This window comes from Erithacus rubecula (genome assembly GCF_903797595.1).
Source record: "Erithacus rubecula genome assembly, chromosome: 19".
In the NCBI taxonomy this organism is placed as follows: domain Eukaryota; kingdom Metazoa; phylum Chordata; class Aves; order Passeriformes; family Muscicapidae; genus Erithacus; species Erithacus rubecula.
In genome coordinates this window covers 7,639,628-7,665,333 of record NC_136671.1, presented here as the reverse complement: position 1 = coordinate 7,665,333, position 25,706 = coordinate 7,639,628, and the positions used below count along the sequence as shown (strand labels likewise).

Genomic DNA, 25,706 nt, shown 5'->3' with positions numbered 1-25,706 from the left:
GATGACAAAACACTGCCCCTCTGAGTCTGCCAGGGTGGCATCAATAACTTGGTCTCCACCACCTTTCCTTGGTGTAATCCTCTGTCCATGGACACCTGCTCCCAACAGATTCCCCCCTGGCTGCAGTTCTGCTAAAGGCAGCAGGATATGTTCTGTCACAATGATGAAAGAAAATACCTGTCCAGAGGGAAAATACTCTCAATTTAAAAAGACAAAAGAAGAAAACTATTTTTTTTCCAGCTGGAAAAAAAATCCATGGGTGGTTTTCTAAATGTGAGCTACTGCTTAGGTGAGAAGCAGTCAAAACTACACGTGGTTATAGTTGTAATCCAAGGCAGTCCACATCCTTACTATGAGCACAGCAACATTCCAATTACACCAAGTGCTAGAGGAAAAGATAACATTTCCTTTTGTTGGTTTCACTTAAAAAAACAAAACAAAACAAAAAACAACCAAAAAAACCTTAAACAAAACAAACAAAAAGACCAGAACAAGGCAGTTTATTGAAAGAAGGCCAGCTTTCACAGGAGGCACCTTCCAGAATTTCATGCAAAAATTATCAAGCACACCACTGTGAGGCGATATTATATTGAAAAAGTGCAAACAAAAAAAAGGAAAGCAGTAGCAGGAAGGGAAATTAAGAATTCTTCACACAAATATACCACTGTTATCAGCTCAGGGACAGTGCATAAGTAAAAAGGGACACAAGAAAAGAAAAAGCCAAAGAACACTCCCAGTTTCTACAGCAATTTTTTATTGTTCTGTTTGCACATCTCCTAGCAAAGCTTTTTCTTTTTGGGGGGACACAATGTGAAAGTCACCAAATGTGTGTTTTGACCTTTAACTCAATAATTAAGCTCATTCTGGGGTCACAAACTCCCCTGTGTGACTTATGTGCTTGGTTAAAACAAGCAAGCCTTTAAATCAGGTGAGCACCCAGCACTCCCACAAAGGTCAGGGCAGGGGCCAAGGCACACTCCTTGGCTGGAAGATCAGCAGGGGTTGTTTCAGATAAGGAACAATCAGATATCTGTTTGAGAGAAACAGATAAAGCAATTAATGTTCATTACAGACTGGAGATTCAGAATAAATTCTCCTTCACCCAAGACACAACCACGTTGCAGGTCAGGCCAAGAATCACCTGTGCAGCCAAAGTGGTTGAGTAAATTGTGGGCACAGGAGCAAGAGATGAAGCAGAAAAGGTTGGTGACAAGAGGGAAAAGAGTGGCACAAGAAAGAGCTCTTTAGGACAATCATTGGCTGGCAGGGCCAGGAGCCATGAGCAGGGAAACACTCCCCAGTTAAAACTGAAACACTGAAAAACAAAGGGGACTTGCTGCATCCCTGCTAAAAAAACATCTGTGACAGTGACCATCCCCAGACTTATTCCTAATGACCAGGACAAGCTCTAGCAAGAAGAAATACTATGAGAAGATGTGTGCTGCACATCCAGGGTCTTTGTATCCAGCTGTGCCTCAGTTTCCCCCACGCAGGACGGGACTGCAGCCTTGGCTTTGCCCAGCTGCTCTCCGAGGCAGAGCCCCTTTCACTGGGGCTGTGGCAGACAGAGCTGCAGTGCCACAGTAAATGAAGAGCACTGGGTGAACTCTACAGCAGAGCTGGTGACCACAGCCTCCATGCTATGAGGAAGAGTTTTCAGGGGAAGGGGCACATTGATTAGAAGAGCCCTGGGGCAGGAGGAAGGGGCTGTTCCCAGAGCAGCAGGCTCCTCTCCAGCAGCTCCGCTGCGTCCCGCTGGACTGCCAGAGGCAGACAATTAATAATGCAGTGGCTGTCTGCTCCTGCCAGGGACCCAGGGGAGCAGGCCAGCAGCTGCCTGCTGCTCCATTATTGAACAGATCTGAGAACAAACGTAATCTGTTTTCCATTTACTCTTCAGGGATTACTGCATGCTGCCTTTGTCTAGGAACTGTCTCTGCTTTGCAAGCCTTTTTCCATCCATTTGCACAGCCCTGGTCAGTCTCTGCCTTCAGAGGGGCTCCTGATTTCATGGCACATTTCCAGACCCCTGGACCTTCTAACTAAGCCAGGCTACAAAATTAGACTATGAGTGACCAAGAACTGGGAGAGGAGCATCCAGTTTCACAGGGTTCCTCTGCAGACCATCTGAAGAAGAGTTGTAGGTGTAAAATTTGGGGAAGATTTGGAGAAACAGTCTTACATCCTTTAATTAAAAAATCAATTACCTCAAAAGATTTGGATTTAGCATTGGAGCAAACTACCTCTCCTCAGCATCAGCTGACAGGAGATGGTCCCACACTCAGGACACAGGCATGGCTCCAGGCAGACAGGGGCAGATCTGTCACTTTACCTGCTCCTGCTTTGTTTGCCTTCCAATAGCAATAACTGAGTCACCAAGGAAAGAGGGACATTTGCCTTCTGATTTAACCAAGATTACAAGCTGTAGCAGAGGTTCCCTAACAACTCTCAGATTATAACTGCAAAGTAAATCCCATCTCTACACATATCTCAAAGGACTGTGTGGAGGAAGACAGGATCTAACTGGATCCCTCTGAAGAGGCTCAGACTGTATCTCTGGCACCAAGAACAACAATCATTTTCCCAGCAGATCATCTTCGTCTGGATCCCTGGGGCTGCCTCTCTACAGAGCAGTGCCACTCCTGCAGTTTACAAACAAGGCTGGTCAGAGCAAGGCTCTGATTTGTTATTGCACTAAGGACAGATGGATGATAAGGGTAGCTAATCCCTGATCACCATCCAAAAGCTTTTCTGCAAGATCTGGAGCATAAATATAAAATTCCTATTCCCCAGGCTATTTCTACACAGTTGCCATTTGCATCTGTCAGCAGGTGGCACAGGAAAGAGAGTCTCAGCTCTACTGCCAGAGGCAAGGAGACCATGGATGACTCCAGCTTTTCTGAAAGCTATCTGTAACTTTTGGGTTCACTGTTTTTGCCTCAGTCCCTCCAGCACTCAGTATTCCTTTTCTACATGAAGAAACAGCTTAAAGTGCTGTCATGAGCTAACAGACAAATCTTAATGGGTTTGCACATCACCACCCAACCTGCAGGCAAATGTTCCTCTGCACTGAGGCAGGGCTGTGGAAGGAAGGACACCCTTTGGAGTAATGCTGGCATTTCTCACACCACTTAATGCTTTCCCTGCAGAGAGATGAAAATTTGGGAGGAGAGGGAAAAGAACAAGATGAGAATGAAGAGAAGAAAAATGGGTGGAGTCCACCAGCATTGCAGATGTGCTGGCGAGTGGGTGGCCAACTTCTCTCCGCTTGGGAAAGGACATGTTACCACAGGCTGGGGCCTCAAGAACTTGGCTGCTGTACCTGGTTAGCACACATTCACTTTCCTGAGTTACCTGGCTTCTCTGCAATCACTGCTGGCTGCCAGCATTTCACTAACTGGAGAGTTAAGCCCCCACCTAAGGATGTGCTGCCCATAACAGGACCCCAGTGTTACCATCAGGTGCTGTTAGTTTGGGCCTGACCTCAGAGCTGAAGGAGTTAGAAGGATTTGTTTGCCAACAAGATAAAAGAGACCATTTGAGAGTTACTCAAAGAGGCTTCCCAAAAGTCCAGGGCTGAGAACAAAAGCCCTTTTGGTACAAATCCATGACAACACTAACATGTACTAACCCATGGCACATAAATCCTTTAAACATCATGAAGAAACCATTAAGCAAAACCCATCAAATCCATATAAAAATCACGCTTGCAGACCAGGAAATGGATGGAGAAAACATACAGTGCTTTTCTAAATGTCTGGCTGAGGAGGAAATGTTTGCAAAAAGAGTGCAAAGACCCTAAGGAATCCATTAAATTCAGCATCACCACAATGCACTGGCAGTGTGGAAAGCCTCATTCCTCTCAAATCACAGCCTCTAACCCAAAGCTCAGAGCTGCTGATCTGTACCTGGAGAGGACAGGCAGTTCTTCTTTTCAGAGACACTTGCTGTCTACAACCTCTTGCTCTGACACAATAGGATATTTGATGGCCACGTGCACTGCACTGAACCAGAACACATTCCCATCTCAGCATCTTGAAATAATTGAGAGTCCTTGGAGCCAAATGCAGAAGTGGCTTAGCAGCTGTAAGGCAGCAGCACTTCATTCCCATGCTGTGTGTTCATAGGAAGACCTCAAAGCTCTTTGAGAACATAACAGTGTCAATAAGGGCCTTGCTGGGGGCATTATTAAACTCAGTTAGCTGGTGTGTAGGCCTGGATGGGATAAACAATCTGACTGCTGAAAACTGGTCACTTCTGAAATGGCAGCCCAAAAAGATTAAAACTCTCGTTTTCTTTACTTATCCCAAACATAATTCAATTTCACTGGTGAGGAAAGGGGACATTATTGCAAATGTTTCCCTCCCCTTCCTAATTCACTCTTCATCCTTGTCTGTTTTTGAGACAGCAGAAGTAAAAGAGTTACCATGAGTGGGGAAGGAACCACCTCCTTCCCCTTTTGGGTGGGTCAGCACACTATGGCTGCTTTTACTTCTGTGCTCCTGCATAAATGCAGTCACAACTGGAAATGTCCATCCTCAATCTACAGCTGCCATGGGCACACCAGTCTGTAGAATAACAACAGGTTTTGGTAAGCAGGAGTGCTTGCCACACATCCAACCTTGGCTGGCCAGGCTGGATACACAGAAGGAATGGAAAAATGGAGCCATCCTTCTGCCACATTAAGGACATTGATCAATGAAAATGCTGCATTGAACAGCCTAATAGCGTTGTTAAAAGATCATTGCTGCTGCTTTAGCTAACAAGTCAGCTTCTAAAAAATCATTTTTTATGGAACCCAAGAAGATATATCAACACTGGCTGAGATCGCCAGCAGGTGTAAATTGATGTAGTTCCACAGATGGCCATGGAATTGCCTTGATTTAAAATCAGCTTATAACTTAAGCATGTAGTACTTTGCAGCAGTAAATAATACCCATGAAAATTAGACAGGGGGTGAGGGGTCAGACAGGCTAAAGCTCTTTTCTGTCTGTAGTCTCCGCGCTATTTCTATGCTGTGGAATTTTTTCAATAGTGCCAAGGTACTCAGGGTCACCTGTAGGGTCCTGTCTGGTCTGTGACACTGTCGTGAATCAGGCTATTTCCTTCAGTCTGAAAACCAGGGAGGGATGTGGTAGCAAAAAGAAAATGCAGGATTCCCTCTCTTGCAACAGCTACTGGTGTAACCCCAAATGATTTGAAGCAGAAGTGCTGCTCCAAAAACAGCTTTGTTTTAAAAAATGTGGCCTCCATTAGGAGAGAGAAATAGGGTTTGCTTTCATGAGCTTTCACACTTCAGAATTCTTCACCCTGATCCCAGAAGGTCTCTGAAGGAGGAAGAACCTTCACCAAGACAGCAGGTCCCTCGGGACCATGCACTGGGGTGGGATGTACAGGTTCACAAGGCAGGGCTAGTTTCTAAGGCAGCCCTGGCTGTGCACACAGCAACACGATCTGCACGAGCCCTAATCTCACCAGCTCTGCTTAAACCCACAGAGACCACTAAGATTAGCAGGATTCCAAGGCACAGTATCCAGCTGACTTCCCATGGGAATTAGACAACTCTGTCCTTGATATCTTCCCCTCAGGCTCAGGTACTTGTTTCACTTGCTGCGAGCAAACAACACCGGAGAGAGAACAATCAACACAGCAAAAAACAAGTCAAAAAATAGAACAATTTCCTGCATAAGTGCCCCCTGTGCTTTGTCTGGAAGTGGATTCTGAGGACATGAGTAATGCCAATCCCAGAAGAATAAAAGGCAATGTGACTGCAGCCCAGGAAAGGAAGCATCTCCTGTGAAACACTGGAAGCAGACCAGCATCCCACAGAGAAGAGCACTGCTTTTGCCAGCATGATCCATGAACACCAGCAGCTCTGCCCAGCAGCAGCCAGGCTGGTGCCACCCCTCCCAGCCTTTGGTATTGGTCCAGAGGTGAGAGCTTGAGATGGTTCCTGCCCTTGACCTGAGCTGTGCAGACAACGTTGCCCAGCAGCTCAGGTGCTAAACTTGTCCTTATTGCCCATTCTACTTGCTCTCAGTTATTGTCCTGTTTTTAACTCCAGGAACCCCAGAGCTCAAAAAAGGCTTTTTCATCTTCCAAAGGAGGAAACAGCTTCACTGAGAGGGCAAGAGGTTAGAGGGCCATTTATGAGTGCCTGATGCTTTAAAAAAAACAGCAGGTAAGTGGGGGGAGAACAGTTCCATCTTTGCTCTGTCTTTGCTGCTGTAACCAGCACAGACACAGGTTCAGACTCCCCCGTGGCTGGTGCCACTGAGCAGAGCAGAGCAGAGCAGAGGAGCTGTGTGCAGCCCTTTGCTGGCACCGTTTGCTCTGCTGCCTTCCGGACGCCTGGCAAGCAGCAACTTCCCCAGCCCATAAATCGTACAGGACTCAAAATTAAGTCTCCTGCCTCCACTCCTGGTTTATTAACCCCATGAGGCATTAGGAGACCTTTTTTAGAACCAGAATAGCAGATAAAAGGAAAGGTAATAAAGCAGAATTGGCTCTCAAACAACCAAGCTTTAGTCCCCAGTAAGATGCTTCTGGTCATATCTTTGAAATATTTATTCCACCTCCACCCTGCAATAGCAGTGAATTCAGATACCAGCAGCTGATGACTTCCTAAAGACTGCAGCATAAATATGAGACAACAAGAAGCAACACAACATGTTGTATGCAGCAAGACATTTCAGGGGTATTTGTGCCTTGATAAATCTGTGATCCAACACTCTGGAACACCTCACCAGGAGCTGGATTGTTGAAAAAACCCCTTTCCCTGACTTTTAGGAGGAAAACTTCCAATGACTTCAAAGACAACAACATTTTCACTTTATGTAAGGAACAGCTCCACAGGTGTAAGCCAAAGATGCTTTTATCACCTCACACCACTTGGCATAAAGGATGGCACGTGGGAGGATCTGGTGTCACTTCTGTCTCATTCCAGCTCTGGTCTCCAGGCAGAGAAAGCACCAAGACCCCCAACCCAGGGCTTATTCCAGCACCAGAGTCCTGTCAGCACAACGATGACAAGGGATGTAATGGTGACCTGTATCTCTGTAAGCTGCCAGATCTCAGTGTTCCTTCACCTTGCTGCCCCTGTCCAGTGAGGTGCATCTCACTGACCTGCTTATTTCCCCTCGCCTCAGTCTGAGGATTCCTGCCAAGAGCAGCAAAACCCATGCTGTGTATCAGGTACCCCTCTCCTTGCCATCCAGCCCCTCATTGCATCCTGCTCTCTGCAGAAGAGAGCCTGCTGTATTTTCCAATTCCATGCCCCAATCCCTTCAGACAGATTTCACAGTAATTGCAGAGCTGAGCCGTGGTGCCTTCGCTCCAGTGTTTATCCAAGGTGCCACGGATTTCCAGCTGTGATCTGTCAGCCATTATTTCCATACCCTTCACTTCACCCCTGTGTGCAGGCATGTACCGAGGAGAGAGCAGTAATTAGAAGAATTGGGGTCTATTTAATTACCTTCTGACACGATAACACAACGGCTGCCTTCAAAGCAGGGGGACTCCCAGCAAATCAGCTGGAACGGCAGTGGAGCAGCAGCCTGGGACCTGCATCACATTAGCACAGGTTGCCTCTGCTGGCAGGGGGGATGGAGCATTTGGTCCTGGCTGGCTCAGCAGGAGGCAGGCTGGGCTTAGAAAGCAAGGGGGGCTGCACAAATCCACCTGCAAGAGCTGGTTTGACACATTCACGACGCCTCATCCCTCAAGCAGAGGAAAGGTCTTCTCCCATGCAACTTTCTCCTCTGTCCTTAGCAGTGGTGCCTGCATTCAAAAAGCCAAGAGCAGCCTGGCAATGGGTAGGGGATGTTAAACCTGCACCTTCTGCAGCCCAGAGACCCTCAGAAGACCCAGGGGAAGTAACTGGACTGTTCAGCCACAGCCTCTTCCATGGGAGAGCTGAACAGTGAATGTCAACCACCACACAGCTCAGGAGAGGCACCTCAGAGCACCGTGGGGTGAGTGGTGCTGACAGAAAACTCGAGTGGCCTGCAAGTCCCAGGGTGAACTCATGCACTGGAATACTGGCACTGAGCCTCTCACACTTGTTATTGTGTCAGGATAGAATGGCTTCTCCTCATCACCCTTTCACTCTGGATCCCATGGGCTGAGTCTATAAGTTTGTACTCATGAAGGTCATGGTTCTGCTGAAGGCATCTTATTTTTGTCTCCAGCTTGGGCAGAGGGCACAGAGCTCTGGGGAAGGATGCCCCACTGCCCTGCCTCCCAGCAGGTGACCCTCCTGCTGCAGGAGATGACTTTTAGCAGCTCTTCTTCCCTAACAAGTCTCACCTCCGAGCTGTACCCTCGATCCTTTCAGACACCTCCTGCCTTAGGGGAACACAATTATCTTCAGGGATGGTTGGAAATTGATAAAGCCTGGGTGATGGCTGGAACACATCTGTGCCAGGAGCACCACAGCAGCCTCAGGCTCGCTCAGCCCTGCCTTTGGGGATGCTGGCTCCCCACACCAATCTGTTACAAACCTGCGGTGAAGAGGCAGGATGTAGAACCCACAAACTGTTCCTCTGCAGAAAGGAAATGAAAACCAAGCAGAAAATCTAACCACACACTCCCAAGTTCATCAGGAGACAACCAGAAAGAAGCAAAAAAAGAAGATCCCTCAAGATGACAGCAGAGTCTGTGCCACCAGCCTGATTCACACCGACTCCAGCCAGAGCTGCAGGTGCAGAGCACCTCTGAATATAATGTGTTTTTAGCTCTGTAAGTCACCTAGGGGCTCACAAGAAAGACACCTGCCATTTCCTCCCTTTCAGCCCTTCCTCTGTTAGGATACTGAGTTTCTTTCATGAAAAAAATTCAGTTATATGGAAGACTCTTCCCCAAAAATGATCCAATGAATTCTGCCTCCACTTATCTTTTGGTTTTACTGGTACAAAACAAGAGAATACCCATCTTCTCCTAAGCTGTTTTCTAGGTGTATTCAAAATACAGTATATTCTGGCTGATTTTGGATGTAGGAATCAATGTCATGTCTCTGTTCTGCAGAGGGTGGTTTCTCTCACAGCCCAGTGAGAATATGCACATTTATGACTTGAAATTCATTCTCTGGAAAAGTCCTCCATGCTTTGTTTAAAATTCATTATTTCTTGTAAAGCCATTCACTAGAATATTAATAGAAGGAAAATATATAAAAGGAAGAAATGCAGCTGACAGGAATTTGGTTAAAAATTTAAACCAATGTTCACAGTAGTTTTCAATTTCTCAGCTCCAGGTTGTGTAATTTTCAATGCACAGGCCCTGAAACAGGCCTGACTTCTAATACTATTTTGAAAAGAAAAGAGATGATGAATGTTTTGGCAGATTCTTGATTTCCTTTTCAGCTTACTGTGAAAATATGATTGAAAATGCAAAGACTCCATAAAAAAAAAGAAAGGAGATGAAGGACAGAACATTACACTGGAGAAAAGAGCCTGCACAGCCAAAGAGGTCAAAAACTGGATTTCCCTTAATAAAAGATTTGGCAGTGTTAGGTTAACTAGACTTGGTGACCTTACAGAAATGATTCTGTGGTTCTAAGTTTGGGTCCAAAGCAAGCACAATAAGACCAAAAGGAGCACAAATTCACTTTGCTTTGGTGGTTCCCCAGAGGGATAAGGGGAACAGTTAATAGGACCAGTAGCTTGGAAATCACCTGCAGCTCTTCTCCCACAGCCACCATTTGACTCCACAGTGCAGGGGTGAATGATCCCTGTCCCTAACTCATTACAGCATTCAGGTCCTGTACCTAATTTACATACCACTGCCTGTATTTCCATTAGACAAAATAAATACATATGATTCTATGAGTAATATCATTCTAAGTTGCAGAAGAAAAGAAACTGGTGGGGAAGGCAGGAGGGAGAAATGACTGAAGCAGTTATTAACGAGAAACTACCCTGTAATTACACAGATTACCATTACCCCATCAAAAGGCAGCAAAACCACACTGAATTAACACCCCAACACTCCCAACAGGCACAAACTGTTTCACAGCAGAGCTCTCCTTACCACAGACCATGCAAGGAGCACAAGACTTGGCCTCACAGATGGCATCTGCTCTCTATCCACCCCCTGTTTATCTCCAACCACAATTAAGAAAACACCAGCAATCAGAGGCCATCAGCTGCTGCCAGCCCATATTGGAACAGGCTGCAACAGCTGTGTCACAGCTTTGTACCATTATCCTTCCTCCACCTCTCTAACCAGTGACAGCTTCATGAAGAACAGACCTTGCTACACCTGAAATGCATCAAAATGAAGGGATGGCCTGGCTCTGCTTCAGAAGCAGCAAAGAGGGGACAGCACCACAGCAAGCTCCTTACTGGATCTGCTCAGTCACTGCTACTGGTATTAAAAAGTACAAAGGCTTGATGTGACTGTGTCACACCAAATAAAGCAAAGATTTGTCAGCCTTTATCCAAGGACAAGCAGTTATCCAAGATCACTGCAACCCTTCTGGGGCTGGAACATGACCCACAGTAATCAAACTCACCAGTACAGGCCAGAGGAGGGAATTACCCTCATGGGAACTGCAGCTGCAGTTTCAAATGAGCAGAGCACAGCCATCTGCATTGGAGTCTGGCTGTGACAGCTGTTCTTCAAGACTTCTTCAGACTTCCAACATCCTTTCAGCCATCTTTCATCTGCTGTGCAAATCCCCTCCCAGAACTCAGTCCCTTGTAAGAACACCAGGAAAAATGAATTGTTGAGTGTTGACTTAATGCAGGGAAAGAGTGGAGCCAAATTCAATACCATCCTCCACAAAGGGCATGACCAGGGAAGAGCAGGTCAAGGGCACTGGTGATCCAGTCCAGCAGTGCTTTTCCCCCACCTGAGAGCAAAGCTGAGGATTGTTGCAGCCCTCTTCAGGCCTGGCTCTCCCTCCCTGCCAGCAGCACAAGCTGAGCACAAAGCAGCAGCAAAAAGAGCTCATCCACAGAGCCCTGTGCCCCTCTGCTGGGCAGACCAGGCTGGCACAGCAGTGCCTCTGAGGTCCCAGCCCTCAGTGTGGGAGCAGGGGCTCACAGGGACAGCTGGCACCATGCTGCAGTAGCAATGTGCAGGTGCTCACTGCACAAGGTCCAGCAGTGAGTAGTGCCATCCTGAGCAATGCCTGGTGGTGTCACTACTTGAGTTTCCAGTGCCATTGCCTTGGTACCTGACCATGATACCCCAAAATCCTCCTGGCAGGGCTGGGAGCTGTGTGGGCGCCAGGGAAATCCTGTCCCCAGACACTGAATGCAATCCAGATCACCCCTCTCCCACTTCAACCCCATTCACTCTCTTGTGCAGAAGGGGAAACACTCCTCATGGAAAAACCCAGAAATGGCTATTGCTTTGTTTGTGAGCTTGGAGGGAATCCTTCACTGGTGAGAAGCACAGGCAGACTCTTCCCAGTAGGAGGCTTTGCCCATCCTGCCCAGCAGCTCAGCCCCAGTGCCCAGCAGGGCACAGACAGCACAGGCCCCCAGGTGTGTCTGCATCAGCACAGCCAGGTCTGCACAAACCACAGAGCCATTATCAGGGGTAAAATTAGCTCCTGTTACTGACAGCATCTATCACTCATTCCTACTCTAATCTCTACCAAGGGAAGGATTTACAAGCAACAGTGATGAAAGAGAAAAGGGAAGGGGGAAAAAAATCAAAGCAATACAGAGAGGAGAAGAAAAAAAATCAAAGCAAAGATAACAAAAGCATTTGTGAGGCTGGAAGAAACAAACTACATTATATTACAGGGACCAAGGGATCCTTATCATGCCCAGATAAGATTTTCATTCACTGTGTTGGGAATTATTTTTTTAACTGCTTAAGAAGATTCAAATGCACTGCCAGGTACCTCCAGCTCTGTAAGGATTTTCTTTTAGCCATGCAGCATTGCAGCAGCTTGTCCTAATAAAAATCCAAGGGAAACACACACAATGGGAAGCACATCAAAGGGACACGGATGTTGTAAGCATCCTACTGAACAGGTATAAGAACTTAAGGTGGGGAAAAGATAAAGATCAGATTTTATGTCAGTGTTATTCTTTAAGAGGTTTAGTCACCCTTTGAAAAAAGGATTTATTAAAAACCTAGTATTCACAAAATAACTAGTTTTGATGAACCTAACCTTTAGATCAATGGACAGTACACTACTAGATAATGTGTATTAGTATATTACTATGTAATACAGACATTAATGAGCCATTATGAAAATTATCCCTAAAATATGACCAAAAGGAGAAAGCAAACCACCAACAGTGCTGCTTGTTAGCTCCCAAATAACCTTTGCTATGCTTGCCCTAAATAAATTCCTTCAGTTACTGGCAGAATTAAGCACCCCAAACAAATGTAACTTGTAGATGCACTATTCTGTGAGCTGCCCAAGGGACAGAGCCTCTCTTTCCTGAAAGGACACCTAATGCCAACTCCAATGGAGTCAAAGGCACCTCAGTGACCTGCACCAACACCATCCACAAAAACAATCTGATTAAAATGTGCCTTTTATGCATGGGTGTCAGAACCCCTGACCAATGATTATTAATGGAGCTGTTCAGCAAACCTCCCCATCCTGCTGCTATGGCCACTGCTGTGCCAGGGGAGAGCCAGCTGTGAGCTTCCAACCTGACTTTGTGTCACACAGCCAGCTGGAGCTACCTGGGGCCTGTCTGAATGGAATAAAGGAGAAACAAAACAGAGTGAAGGGCCTGCCCTGTCTTCACAGCTTCTCCACAGGCCATTGTCCCACGAGTTTTCTCCAGCATTGTACAGACCTGTGCCCCTGAGCACCCATTTGGAGGGGGATGCCTGTAGGATATGGGCTAGTGAGAGCTGGCAGGTAGAAAGCCATGGGCTCACAAACATGCCTGCTGGAGCTGCTGCCATGCAGGGGCTCACAATGAAGAGTAAAGAGAGCATGGGGCTGTCTGACTACCCAGTAATGCCCCCCTCATGCCTCTCCCTTCCCTCCTGGCAAAGGGAAGGCACCAACATCTCTCTTGTAACAACGTTGAAATAAATGTGAGGAAATTACCCATTTGCAAAGAGAGGTGATATGTATGCATATGTGTGTTGGGAAGTCTAATTTGCATTTCTGGGCCTCAGAGTGCCCCTAATAGAATTTACAGTGGGTTGTGAAGATTGCCATCCCAGCTAATCAAATATAATAAATAGCTCTGACTGAGCAGATGACTCTCCTACAGCACTGTGGTTATCAGAGGGATCAGTCTTAATTTGAGACTCCATTCATCAGCCCTGCTAACAGGATTGTGCAGAGAGTGATATTTGACAGAAGTGTTTTCGAAATTCCTAAATGGAGAGTGTGCATTGAGGGAGACAAGATGGATGTTTCCATTACAGTGACCGTGCAGGATGTCACAGCAGCCCTGGCTTCCCACCCAGCAACAAATACCTGACAGACACATGCCATTAGGGTGAACGCAGTGGCCACAGATTCCTTCTTGTTTTCTTTATCTAAAGGAAAATAATGAATTAATTCTAGGGATTAAGTGTGGCAGCAGCTTGTGCTCCTGGCTGTACATCACAGTGACAAACAGCTCTGAAGCTCTACCTGGGGACAAGTGGTGAAGGCAGGGGAGCCCTGAGGAACACAGGCACACTTGTGCAGGGAGTCAGCCATGAGCTGCTGCAGCACCTCCCACAGTCCTGGGCAAAGGGGTTGTTAGATAGCAAAGGGCAGAAAGGACCTCTTGATTTAATGATCCATATACTCTGCAGGCAGAAACATCATAGAATCCCTTTCTGCAAGTTATCACGTCTCCTTAAAACCAGTTGAGTTTTTAGACCTCACTGCTCCCACTGGACACTCACCACTCTGTGTTTTGTCTTGATTCTGACTTGCAAGAATGGCTCTCCACCCCATGTACAAGGAGCAGCAGGAACCCTTCTCAACCTTTGCTTTGCTAGCCTGAATGTCCCTTCAGTCCATTTAACCTCTATCCACAACATAAACTTTGTTTTGCAGCCATGCCAAACTGAGCTCACCTGGGACAACATCTTACTACAGGTGAGTTTATGTTTGTCCTTCCCCAGCTTTCTCAGGATCCTCCAGACCTTGGGAGCTGTCCCCAGTTTGCCCCCACTCCACAAGGAGAAGTGCAGGGAGACCCATTCAATCTGGGGAGAGCTGTGATGAAACCAGCCCTGTTAGCTTTAAGCAGCTCTCCCACAGCAGATTGGATCATTGATAAGGGGTTAGTGAAAGATGTGTTAATTATCACCACCACCACCATAGACCTGCACAGTTTTGAGACATGGTTGATAGCAACTTTCATCACAGAAACATCCTCTTCCATTTCCTAGGAGGAGGATAATGCAAAGCCATTTTCTCCTGTCAGCAGCATGGGCTGAGGGGCAGATCAGATCCAGCAGGCTGATGAAGGGCAGTGTGAGAAACACGATTCCCGGCCCAGCTGTGCAGCAGGCAGTACCCAACTGCCCCACAAAGCATCTCAGGGCTGTGAAGGGTGGTTGCTCCTGAAAGAACAGGGCAGAGGAACAGAAAAGAGCAATAAAACCCAGAAATGACCAAGTTGTCTCAGACCCATTCATCCAGGCAGCACATTTTGCCTCAGATTTTGTAAACACGGTAGAAGATGGTAAATCACAGATTTAAAGTGACACAGAGTATTCTTCCCATCTTCCCTCTCTTCATCTGGAGCCATTCCTCTCAGCAGAAACAAAGGGAACATGAAACATGCTGGAAAAGGCTTCTCAGCTCATGCCTGCTTGTTCCACCCTGAATAGCCACAGAGCTGAGAGCTGCTGTCCCAGTGTGAAACAAGAATCACTGTGAATCCTCTTCAGAGACAGCCCCATGCTCAAGGGACAGAGGGGAACAGGGGCAGGTCAGTAAGGAACGGGAAAAATATATATATAAACATATTTTTTTCTATATATATATATATTTAAAAAAAGATAAAAGGAAGAGGGAAGCTTATTCTGCAAGTCAAAAACAGTTTGGCATTTCCAAGTTAAATAAAAGTGAAGCCTCTGTCCGCATGCTTCATTGTAACACTGTTGCTCTAAATCCCCTTTTATCCCTTTAATTATGCATGGAAAAACCACACGACCTCCCTGCTCGTGTGCTCAGCCGAGCAGAGGCTCACAGTGCAGAAGGCTCATTATACAGCTTTAGCGGGGCTGAGTGCTCTGAATTATTTAAATCTCCATTAAGCCTCCACTATGGCATATCTGTGTGATAAACGGATCAGGTGCTGCTGGATTTCTCCCCTGGCCAACCCGCTCTCCCTTCTCCTTCCCTCTCCCCCTCTCCTTCCTCCTGCAAAACTCAGTAGGAAGGGAGATAATTGCCAAGAGGGAAAGAGTTTGCACTCGTGCTATCAAGTGTTTCGTTGTCATTTAAAAAAGGCCAACTGAGCCAAGTAATAAAGACACTTAATCAGGATTAGCACTAGAGGGCATGGTAAGGTGGTCAATGCATAACTTGTTTAATGGCCATTTTATTGTTTAAATTAAATAAAACTTAAATCATTATGTTTTACTTAAGCAGTGTGAATGCCCTGTCCCTGTTCCCGCAGCACCTTTTCAGCAGCACGGAGGCCAGAGATGGGGCAGTGGGGATGGGGAGGATCAATGGACCCAGTGGGGATGATATAAATTATCCTCCCTCTCCCTTTCTCACATGCCCACGGTTCTACAGACCAGTATCAGCAGCAGAGCAATGCTCCAAGGAAAAGTGAGGAGAGGTGAACTGAGGATCTTGGAGCACAAAGGGTAAGGGGTTTGTGGAATAGCCTTCTGGATCCACAAATGGGGGAAGAAAAAAAATAATAATCACAGTGAAACACAACAGGCCCTGCAGCTTTCCTGGGAGCAAGGGAGTTCATCCCAGACCAAGGAGAGGCCCTTAATCCCTATGAAGGGCAAGATCAATCCTCCTTGGAGACAATTTCCTGCTGCCACAGAGCTCTTCAAGCATGAAAGGATGGGGGAACAGGAGAAAAACTCTTCATATTGCTATGCTAAACACCTCCTCAAGGAATGGGCAGACCTACCCAACAGCACCCCAAGGGCCATGGCAGGAAAGCTTCAGGTTAACACTTTTGTTTTCCTTGATTTCCTACTGCTAGGGACAAGTAGGCACAGGTGATACCAAGTCTGGGCATCCAGCAGCCTCAAACTCTGGAAAAGAATTAACAGAAATCTCAGGTAGAAACACTTTCAGAATTCTTTTGGGGTTGGGAAAAGGAAAAACAAACCAACAAACCCTTTTAATGGAAACCACTGCCAGTACTGAATATACCTCCTTGGTTATCTCAACACCAGGGAAGGAGAAGGATCCTTCACCTGGATCCCACCACTGAGGACCAGGACAAGTTAGTGAGTCACACTCACCAAGGGCTGTGCTGCACTGTCACATGCCACAGGCACCTGTAACAAGCCTCCACAGTCAGTCCTCCACAATGGCTCTAAGGGAAGCCATGACCAAAAAAAACAGCTGTTGTTATGTCCAATTCACCATTCCCTCCTCCCCCAAAAGAATCCAACAGGATTTAGCTTCTGATCAACCACAGGTTTCCTGAGTGAGCATGAATAAGTCCCAGATCTCCACAGGCTTCGGCTCCTGGGCTGCAAGGTGGAGATAAGGGTCCATCTGTTCCCCCCTCAGGCTGTGGAAGCAGGAGGATCCCCAGGAGCTGTTGGAGGCTGAGATAACTGCCTGGCTCTCCCCACAGCCTCAGGAAGCACCCGCTGAATGGGGCAGGAAGCAGGTGGAGACAAGGGGGTGCATTAAGTTATTTATTTATGAAAGCAACTGGAAAATGTGCTGAGGAAAGGAGAAAAAAGTCTTTTGTGTTAAAAAATAACCTCTGCCTTAAAAAATATTTAAAAGTATCTTATTTTAGAGGTTTCCCCCCCATATGTATTTGAGATAAATGGAAGCAGCACAGTGGCAGCATTTTCTTAAGACTTGAGAAATAGATGGCAAGACTCTAGAGGAAGGTTTCACTCATATATCATTCCCTTCCCCTCCCAGTCTCTGGGGAACACGTGTTGCTGTGACATCTTTTACTAAGATTTACCGAGCACTCATCCTGTCAGGGATGTGAAGGCAGCCTTGCTGCCACAAAGCTGCTGTCAAACCTGCCCCATGTTCAGGAGGCAGCAGCTAACCTTGTTTTCAAGCCACAGTTTCTATATACAGAGGCAGCAGAGACAAAGAAAGAGCACAGTCTGTCCCACTTCTTCTGCAAGGGGACTATTTGCTGTCTACTTACAGCCCCAGTTTTTTAAACTGCATTTATTTTGCTGCCCTGGCAGTGCTTATTTCTTCAAGATGCAGGAAAGTGATTAGAGCTGGGCATCCTGTTCCTGGCTCTGCTTCTGGCTCCTCTGGGTTACCTTTGGGGATGGTGTGGGGGAAGCCTGACCTCAGTGGCAGTGCTGGGGCTGCCTTTGCTCTCTCTCTATGCCTCAGTTTATCACACTCTTGCCAACTCCCATCTGTATTTTTAAAAACAGCGTGAGTCAGGCATGAGTCAAAGTCTTAAAATGTGAGGAACTGGCTTTAAATTCAGGCTGAATTTTAAGGAGGAAGGTGCCAAATTTTGTGTTTGTCAAATCTCCAGCAATGACCTCTAGGTGCTTCTTTTAAAACTCTGAGATTGATAGTAACTATATAATATTTACAAGCATGAATCATCTCAGTTTGCACATTATGTTTTCCCTTTTGCTGACAACTCCCAAACTAACCTGACTATACCAGGACAACCTTTCCCAGGCAATAAAAACATAAGGCATCATCTCCCATGCACAATAAAGCCAGCATAATATCAGGCCAGAAAGGGAACTCAGGCCTCAGGGTTCAATGGGTGCCTCTCATGTCCAGACCAAATCTCAGGGGCTCATCCAAGGGGAGAGGATGCCTCAGCAGCCCCCAGTGCCCCACTCATCCTCCTGGGCAGTCACCGTGTCCATGTGCTGCTCCCAACTTGCAGAGACTGAGCACAAGCAAATGCCTGCAGAAGGATACCCAGAGAAAGTTCAGTATTAAAAGAAAACCACTATCAGTTTCTAACACAATTAACAGCCCCCTGCCAAGAGAGCCAGTAAGAGCACTTCATCAGACCATTATAACCCTGGAGGGTATAGAGAGGCTGCCACGGTAACTCCTTTAATTGCCCTTAATGTTTCATTAAACACAATTACATTTAAACCTAAACTGTGCCATTTGTTGTGGTTTTAATTAGACAAAGGGCAAGATAAAAGGATTGGATTAACCCTCCTCTTTCCTCTCTCCCATCTACCAGGGACTGGCCACAGTCAAACTGGATTGAAATAGGGAGAAGAGTAAAAAGGATGGAAGCACAAAGCACATCCACAGACCCGTGCACACGGTGAACAGCTGGATCTGAACTCATCAGAACCTGATGGGCAGGACAAAGCAGTGGCTGTGCCTCTCCACAGACCCTGCATCCCCATCCTCGGGCTGCCCCCCACCTGCCTGCAGGTGAGTGCCACTCCTGAGCCCTGAGATCCCTGCTGGCTCTGCCAGCTCTGGGCTGAAGTTATCAACCTGTGGCAATGTGCTTCAGTTAGGGCTGGCTGTGGGACTCCTCAGAACAGCCACACTGAGAAGGACAGTCCCAGCAGGGGTGGGAGCTCTGGATGGACACTGCCTTGAAGGAAAAGCATCCTCTACTTCATCACCCCACTGGTGACAGCAAACAGTGCTCTCTGAGCCTGTGCAGATCACACTCACCTACTTCATCCATCTGAAATAACTCAGTGATTTCCCTCAAATACATCCCCAGTTACACCCCCTACACCATAATTAAGGTCTCTCCAAGGTCACCAGCTTGTTTCCATGACCTGCTCCAGCAGCCTCTGCTCTGAGCCTTTCTTCCAAGTCCAGCACCCCTTGCTGTAGTTCCAGACCTCTTTTTTTAAAATCCAATTCTGCAGTTTGGTTGGCACAATGAGTGATTCCCACTTGGTCACACTGTTATTGATGCCTTTCCTCTGCTAGGAAGATGCATCAGCCCAGCTCCTCTGAAGAGAGGCTACTGTGCTGGATGTGCTCTCAGTCCCATAAGCCTTTCAAGCCATTCTTGAAACACACACTGAAAAAGAGCATGCAAACACTTACTTCAGCCTAATAAAAAGGAAAAAAACATACAGAATTTATGCAGTACTTCTTTAAGTATTGCTTCCAAATTAGGTCTAAGGCATAAATGCTGAGACTGTGCAGCCCTGTTTGATGTTGCAAAGAGCTTTGGCAAAACAGGCTGTCTCCTCCATCTTCTCTGAGCCTTTCAGTGACTTACAGGAAGAAGAAAAGCAGATTTAGCTGCAGTGGCACACACCCAAATCAGAATAAACTGCTGAAATGCTGCTCTGTACAGAGATTTATGATACAATTAACATTTTCGTTGGCTTCTAATGACTTCTTTCTTCCTTTCTGGAGCTGACAAGAGAATAGGAATAGCCACGGGGTATAATCAGACTGTCTGCAAGGTGGAAGGGAAATGAAGCAGAGCAGAAAGGGACTCTCTGAAGCAGCCGGGTATCATTATTATCTCTTTGTGGGAGCATTAGCACCATTGGAGGGCACTCGGGCACCACTGGAACAAGAGCAGCATAAGAACTTGAATAGAACCGAGGAGAAGATGAAAAGAATGAAACAGACACTCAGTGACAGGTCTGAATAGTCTCCTTTGTGCCACATGACTTGCTGAGATTTTGCTATCACTTGACAAGTGCCAAAACTCCACAGGTCTGATCTGAAGACTACATGTGTCAACAGGAAGCCTCCCATTAACTTCAGGGAAACTTAGCCCCAGCCAAGGTGTAATAGATCATGAACCACCATTACAGGGAAATAAGGGAAATCCATCTTAGAATTCTCACTACTAATTTTCAGCGATTTTTCACAATATATCTCATCATCACAGTGTCTACTCACACAATAAATCAATGCTTCTACAGAGCAGTGAGAAAAATGAGGGGATGGGGTGAGGGGGAAAGGTGGAAGGGGAAATGTGTGCCATTGCTGAGCAGGGAGTAATTGCAGCAAGAACAAGCCTCCCTTTGGCCCATTAACACAGTAACTAATTGCTGCCAAGGTGCATGGTGGCCTCACCAGCTGAAGAGACAAAGCTTTAACATCTCTGCTTGAGAGGGAACTGAGGCACAGACTGGGAGATTCCCCTGCCAAGGTGCTGAGAAAGGAACAGCTCTTGTGAGATTGCTGTGGCCATGGCTGGGTGCTCTGCTTGGAAAAAGCTGCCAGAGCAGGGCCCTCCTCCATCAGTGGAGGCTGCTTGTCTGCAGTAAAGCTCCAGGTGCTGCTGGAAGAGCACGTACACATCCCTGCTCCTGCCTTCAGGATTAAGGGGTGACCCTTAGGTTTGAGCTTTGGGGAGCCAGAGGGAGTGAGGGGCAGAGGGGTACAAGGGAGTGGGGAGAACAGCTGTTAAGCTGTTAGAGATAATAAATTGAATAGCTCTGAAATTGGACCCACAAGGATAAAAGTGATTTTAGTGCCTATAAGACCGACTATAAACTCAATCTGTCAGACAGCAGCAGCTGTTAAAGATAATGGTCCTGGTAAATTTAACTTCCAAACTGCCACAAAGGGACTAGTGTGATGTTAAGTTTCTCCCTTCTTTGAAAGAGGGTGGAGAGAAAAAAAAAAAGGCATCAAAAAACACAAGATCTTAAACATGCATCTCCCGTCAGCTAATCAAAAACCTGCTTTGAAGAGCCAGGATGGGCAGTACACCCATGGGGGAGAGAGATCTCCCAGAGGCTTTTAAGCAGATGAATACCTCTGGGCTGCTTTGATAGGATTCTACAAATAATACCAAATATTTGCTAATCAGCCAAGGTCAGCAGGGAAAGTAGTGACTCTGCTCCAAAGCCAGGCATCTCCTAATTATTTAAGTCCATGCTGTGGCTTTATCATCAGCTCTAGGCAAAGAAAAGCATCTAGCTGGACTACTCCTGAGCAGATGGTGACTTGTTCCCTTTCCCTCAGCCCTCCCTAGTCCTGGAAGGGCACAGGCACTGCTGATGCTTCCCCCAGGAGCTGCCCAGCACAGTGTGATGGGGCAGTGAGGGGACAGCCCCAGCACAGCAGGGACAGGCAACCCTTGCTCTGGCCACCTCTGCCATGGGCACTTACCTGCTCACAGAAAACTGTTCCTTGTACCAAGTGTCCCACCAAAACCCCAGGGATTTTTACCACTGAGACCAGCAGTGTCAGGGTGTGGCTGCAGAGGAAAGCTCTAGAGTGGCAAGTGTAATTCCTCAAAACCTGTTTTCCCTGGCAGGCAGGTGATAGAGCATGGCTAAGGACATGTTTCACACCGACCACTCTTCCAAATAAGCCATTTGCAGCAAGTGGTTTTAACATGACAATCAGAACTGCTCAGGCAGTTTTGGAAAGGCAGCAGGATTTGGCCACAGGAACTGAACACAGGAACTGGCCACAGTTAACTGAACAGTTAACTTCACCTAACAAAGCAACTATTGCAACTACAGAACCATCATCAACTTCTTACAGAATAAAGCAAACACGACCCAAATGGCCAGGGTGAGAAGCAAGGAGGAAGGCTGGTCTCTCTGTCCTGCCTCCTCATCCCTGCTTGGCTCCACACCTCCAGCATGGTTTGCACCATGTCCACTTCTAGAGCCCTTCCCAGGGCATGCCACAGGGACATGAACCTTTCCTTAGCACATATTCTCAATATCCTGCTTGTTTCAGGATCAGAGGAGGGTTTCATCTCAAGAGGATTTCTACACAGCTCATTTTTCAACTGCCTGAGTGGTACTCTTGGCCTCTTGCCACTCTGGGGGAAGTGGTTCCTTTGGAAATGTTTCTATCCCAATGGAGACGAGATTTCTCATGTGCTTAGCATAACATCTGTGCCTTGGTGGATTTGGATTTCACTGGAGTGAAGGATATGGTGTCAAATGCAGCAATGCTTCCAACCAAGGTCTTGGGAGAGGACCATGCAACTGCTTTGAAGCAATACCCTACAGTTACTTCCCAAGCCTGGGATATTTTTCAAGGAGTTGGAGGAGCCACTCCTTCTGGATGCACTTTAGCAGTACTTATCATTTCTAACCAGTAGTTAAAGAGTGTTGAAGGTCTCAAGTCAGAAGCAGAACAATGTAAAATAGCTTTAAGCTACTTTGAGTTTAAAAGTCCTGATTTTATTCAGCACTCCAGTTATTTATCACTATTGCTGTCACCCAAGGACACAAGAAGAGTCCAGTCAAACTTAAACACATAGAATACCTAGGGGGGCATTTGCAGATATGCTAATAATAGAAGAGAGCAAGCCCAAACCCCAGATTTACACATTTCATTGTCACTGGAAAGCCCCTATTCAAGGGCAGCTCCTCCAGCCTTTTCTATATCAGCACTATGTAAGGACAATATGGAAAGGATGGAGGGTTAATCCCTGTGAAATGATTTATCACTGCAACCATGTACAATACAGCTTCTGTCACAGTTGTCTTGTCACTTCCCAGCAGTGAACATTATTCTCAGGAGCATCCAAGTTGGGAACTGGAGTTCCCCTAAAGCAAATCCCCAGATATGAGCAGCCCCATGCACATGGTGCACACTGGTATCTCCCTCCCATCACATTTCTTTGTGCTCTCAGAGGGGGAAAAAAAAGGCAAGGGAGAGGAGGGGTAGAAAAAAAAAAAATAGCCTCTGCAGGCCTCCGGGTTAAACTGTGACCTACTTCAATCCACACTGCTGCCCATTATTACCAATCCAATTATTCCAGACAGGTTAACTCAGCTTTAATCTATGTCAATCCAATTACTTTTTTTTATTATTTATTAAATAAAAAGATCACTTCATGCTTCAAATGATTTATGAATACTGGGTCAGCATCCCAGGGAAAGGACTTGGGAATGCTCAAGGTCAAGGCTGGCCTCATGCAGGAAATCCCTCCCAGAATTTGTGGGGAGAGCTTTACTCACCTCATCTGTCTTTTTGTATTTTAATTGGATCTCTCACACAAAAGCCTGTGGATTCCAGGACTCTGCTCAGTGAGCAGGAATGGTATTCCAATTGCAAATATGTTTCAGCTGAAGTAAGAGGCACTTAAATTAACTAGATCTCTGTGTCTGCTGCAGTGTAATGGGACAGTCTAGCACACAGCTTTCCCCTTCAGGGGAAAATGAATCCAGGATGGACATTTTTCAGACACAAAGGGGAGTCAAGTATCCAATTCCTGCAAATGTCCACTTCACCTCCCTTTGGTGACCTTCTTCAGAAAGCAACAGCAGAGCTGTTTTAAACAACCCCGTCCCTGCTTTCACTCCTACCTTCAGTCACTGCCAGGGTTCTGGCAGACTTCCCTGAGAATCAAGTGCCTTGTATCAGGGTGCTGTTAAAACATGCTCAGCAGCTCCTCCTCAGCTGGGCACAAAGCCTCAGCCTCCCCTTTGCCTCCAGAGCCAGGACTGAGGCACCACGAGATGCTGTGTCTGCTTTCTGACCCCTCTGGAACTGACCCCACCTCCCCCCCAAAAAAGGGTTCCAGATGACTCAGGTCAACTTCTGCCACTAACCCAGCCCTGATCTTGGCAAGCTCATTTTGACTTGGGTCTGGTTTCCTGTCCCACAGAGCCACTCATCCACTCTGCCTCCTACTGCTGCTCAGCTTGGGCTGGTCACTACAGCCCCTGCCAGGGAGCAAGAGAAACTGAGACCCAACAGAATATCTGCCTGAATATCTCCCTGACTCCCAGAAAGGCAATGCACTTTTCAACACATATTCCTCAAGTCTTTTTCCCCCAGTGTTTCTAATTAGGACTAAAATAGTTATACTCTTTTTTTTTTTTTTTTTTTTTTTTTTTTTTTTTTTTTTTTTTTTTTAAATCCTGTCCAATTAAACTTTCTAGCTGATCTCAGCTGCCATGGCAGCAGAGTCGTTCTGCAGATAACATGGATGCCAGACCATTTCCAAGGCTTTGGGTTAAAACCTTGAGAGGTACCTTGAAGAAAAGATAGAGTTGCTGAAGTTGGTGGGGCCCAGTTTCCCAAGCCAAATCACAGGAAGCCACACTCTGCAGGGGATGGTGCTTCCAAGAGAGCCCTGGAGCAGAGCCTGGGGGTTGAGGCCACAGAGGCATGCTGAGTCACAGGGAAAAGGATGTACAGCCTAACTGCAGCCAGATGGGGAAATACAGGGAAGAGAGATTTCAAGGCTAAGCATAAAACCACTTCCAAAAAGGCATCTTCCTTTTGGAAAAAGGGAAGAAAAAAGCATCCCAAATCAAGAATGTGATTTTAACAGCCTCCTCAAAATGCCTCCTTCATCTTCTTAGATGAACAAAACAACGACTATCTTCATCTCAGTCTTAACCAGACAGCTGGGTTATCCAAAACCATCTCAGTCATGGACAACACAGCAAATCCTCTGCCTGAAACCATGTCCAGACATCCAAACACTGAGTCACTTCAGTATCCCAGCCAGTGTGTCCTTGAGGGAGAATAGCCAGACACTCAGCTGGGACACTCCACAGTGCCAGACACTCTCCTGGGCAGAGCCCCTTGGGAGCAATGCCAGTCAGAGTGAGGATCTGTGAAAAGAGGTGGGATGTTGCATCACCCTTTCTCAATCTCTCCTGCCTTTTCATCCTCACATTACCCACTATCTCCAGCAGCCTGGGCAGCAACCCTTTCCCATCCCTCCCACACTGCTTTGGGAATAGGGCATGTCTTTTTATCAACACCCTGGGAATAATTATCACTGTGCCCAGATTGCTTGGAGCTGACTGGGCATTGCCATCCTACCCCTGTTTAGATGAGGACACCAGAAGAGGTCAATAGGCTACTAATGGGGAACTCAGTTCCCAAGGGCACCTCATTAAGGGGTGAAGGACTTTAGAACTTATTTAGTACAAAGTTAAATGCTGGATAAGGAAAGCATTAACATGCACAAGCCTATTATATTATTCCTTTCCTTATCCTCAGGCTGTTCCATTAGGAAAGTACATGAGAAACTGGAATTTTGCTGTATGGCTTAAGTAGATGTCCACGTGCTTCTCAAGGACTTTTTGGATATAGCTTTGTGGAATGCACAGCCCAAAGTCATTATGTTCTGAAGCAGTTGTTGAGTTGTCTGAAAGCAGACAAATGGAAACAGAACCCTAACCAAAAATACTAACTTTTGCAAAGAGGAATTTTTGAAATTCTGGAAATGCATTACTAAAGCCAGAGAACTCAAAACTCACATTTTGCATGCCACCAAAGAAATGTGGATGGGCCTCCTTGGAGAGGGAAAAAATAAATAAACAAACACCAAAAAAATTCAACTGAAAAGAAAAAGTACATGTCCACCAAATGGCTTTGAAACTTCCATCCCAAACACCAAGATGGCCCCTTGGGCTGAGAGAGTGTTGTTTCAATTAGTGCTGCTCTGCCCAGCCTAATTGTAAGAGTTGGGAGCAGCCAGCATTCCCCAAGGGCCATGAGCTCTTCCCCCTATTGTTTTAGGCTGGGCATTGAGAGAGCAAGTGGAGGCATACCAGAGACAAACAGGAGGGAAGCAGCTGTATTCACTTTCTCCAGGGCTATTTCTGCCAAGTCTTAAAATAATATTGAGATCCTTCACCCTCCTCCCTCTACATTTTCTACCACAGACACCAGGTTTGTCTCAAGTTGTCTGTGACCTGGCACTGCATCTCCTGAATGG

At 46.5% G+C, this 25,706-nt stretch overlaps 1 protein-coding gene across 2 annotated transcripts in view; it reads right to left on the bottom strand.

Annotated features, from left to right (window-relative positions):
- The window catches only part of GALNT9 (polypeptide N-acetylgalactosaminyltransferase 9), a 359,393-nt gene that overhangs the window by 305,605 nt on the left and 28,082 nt on the right, over positions 1–25,706 (bottom strand). The gene's annotated exons all lie outside the window — the stretch shown is intronic.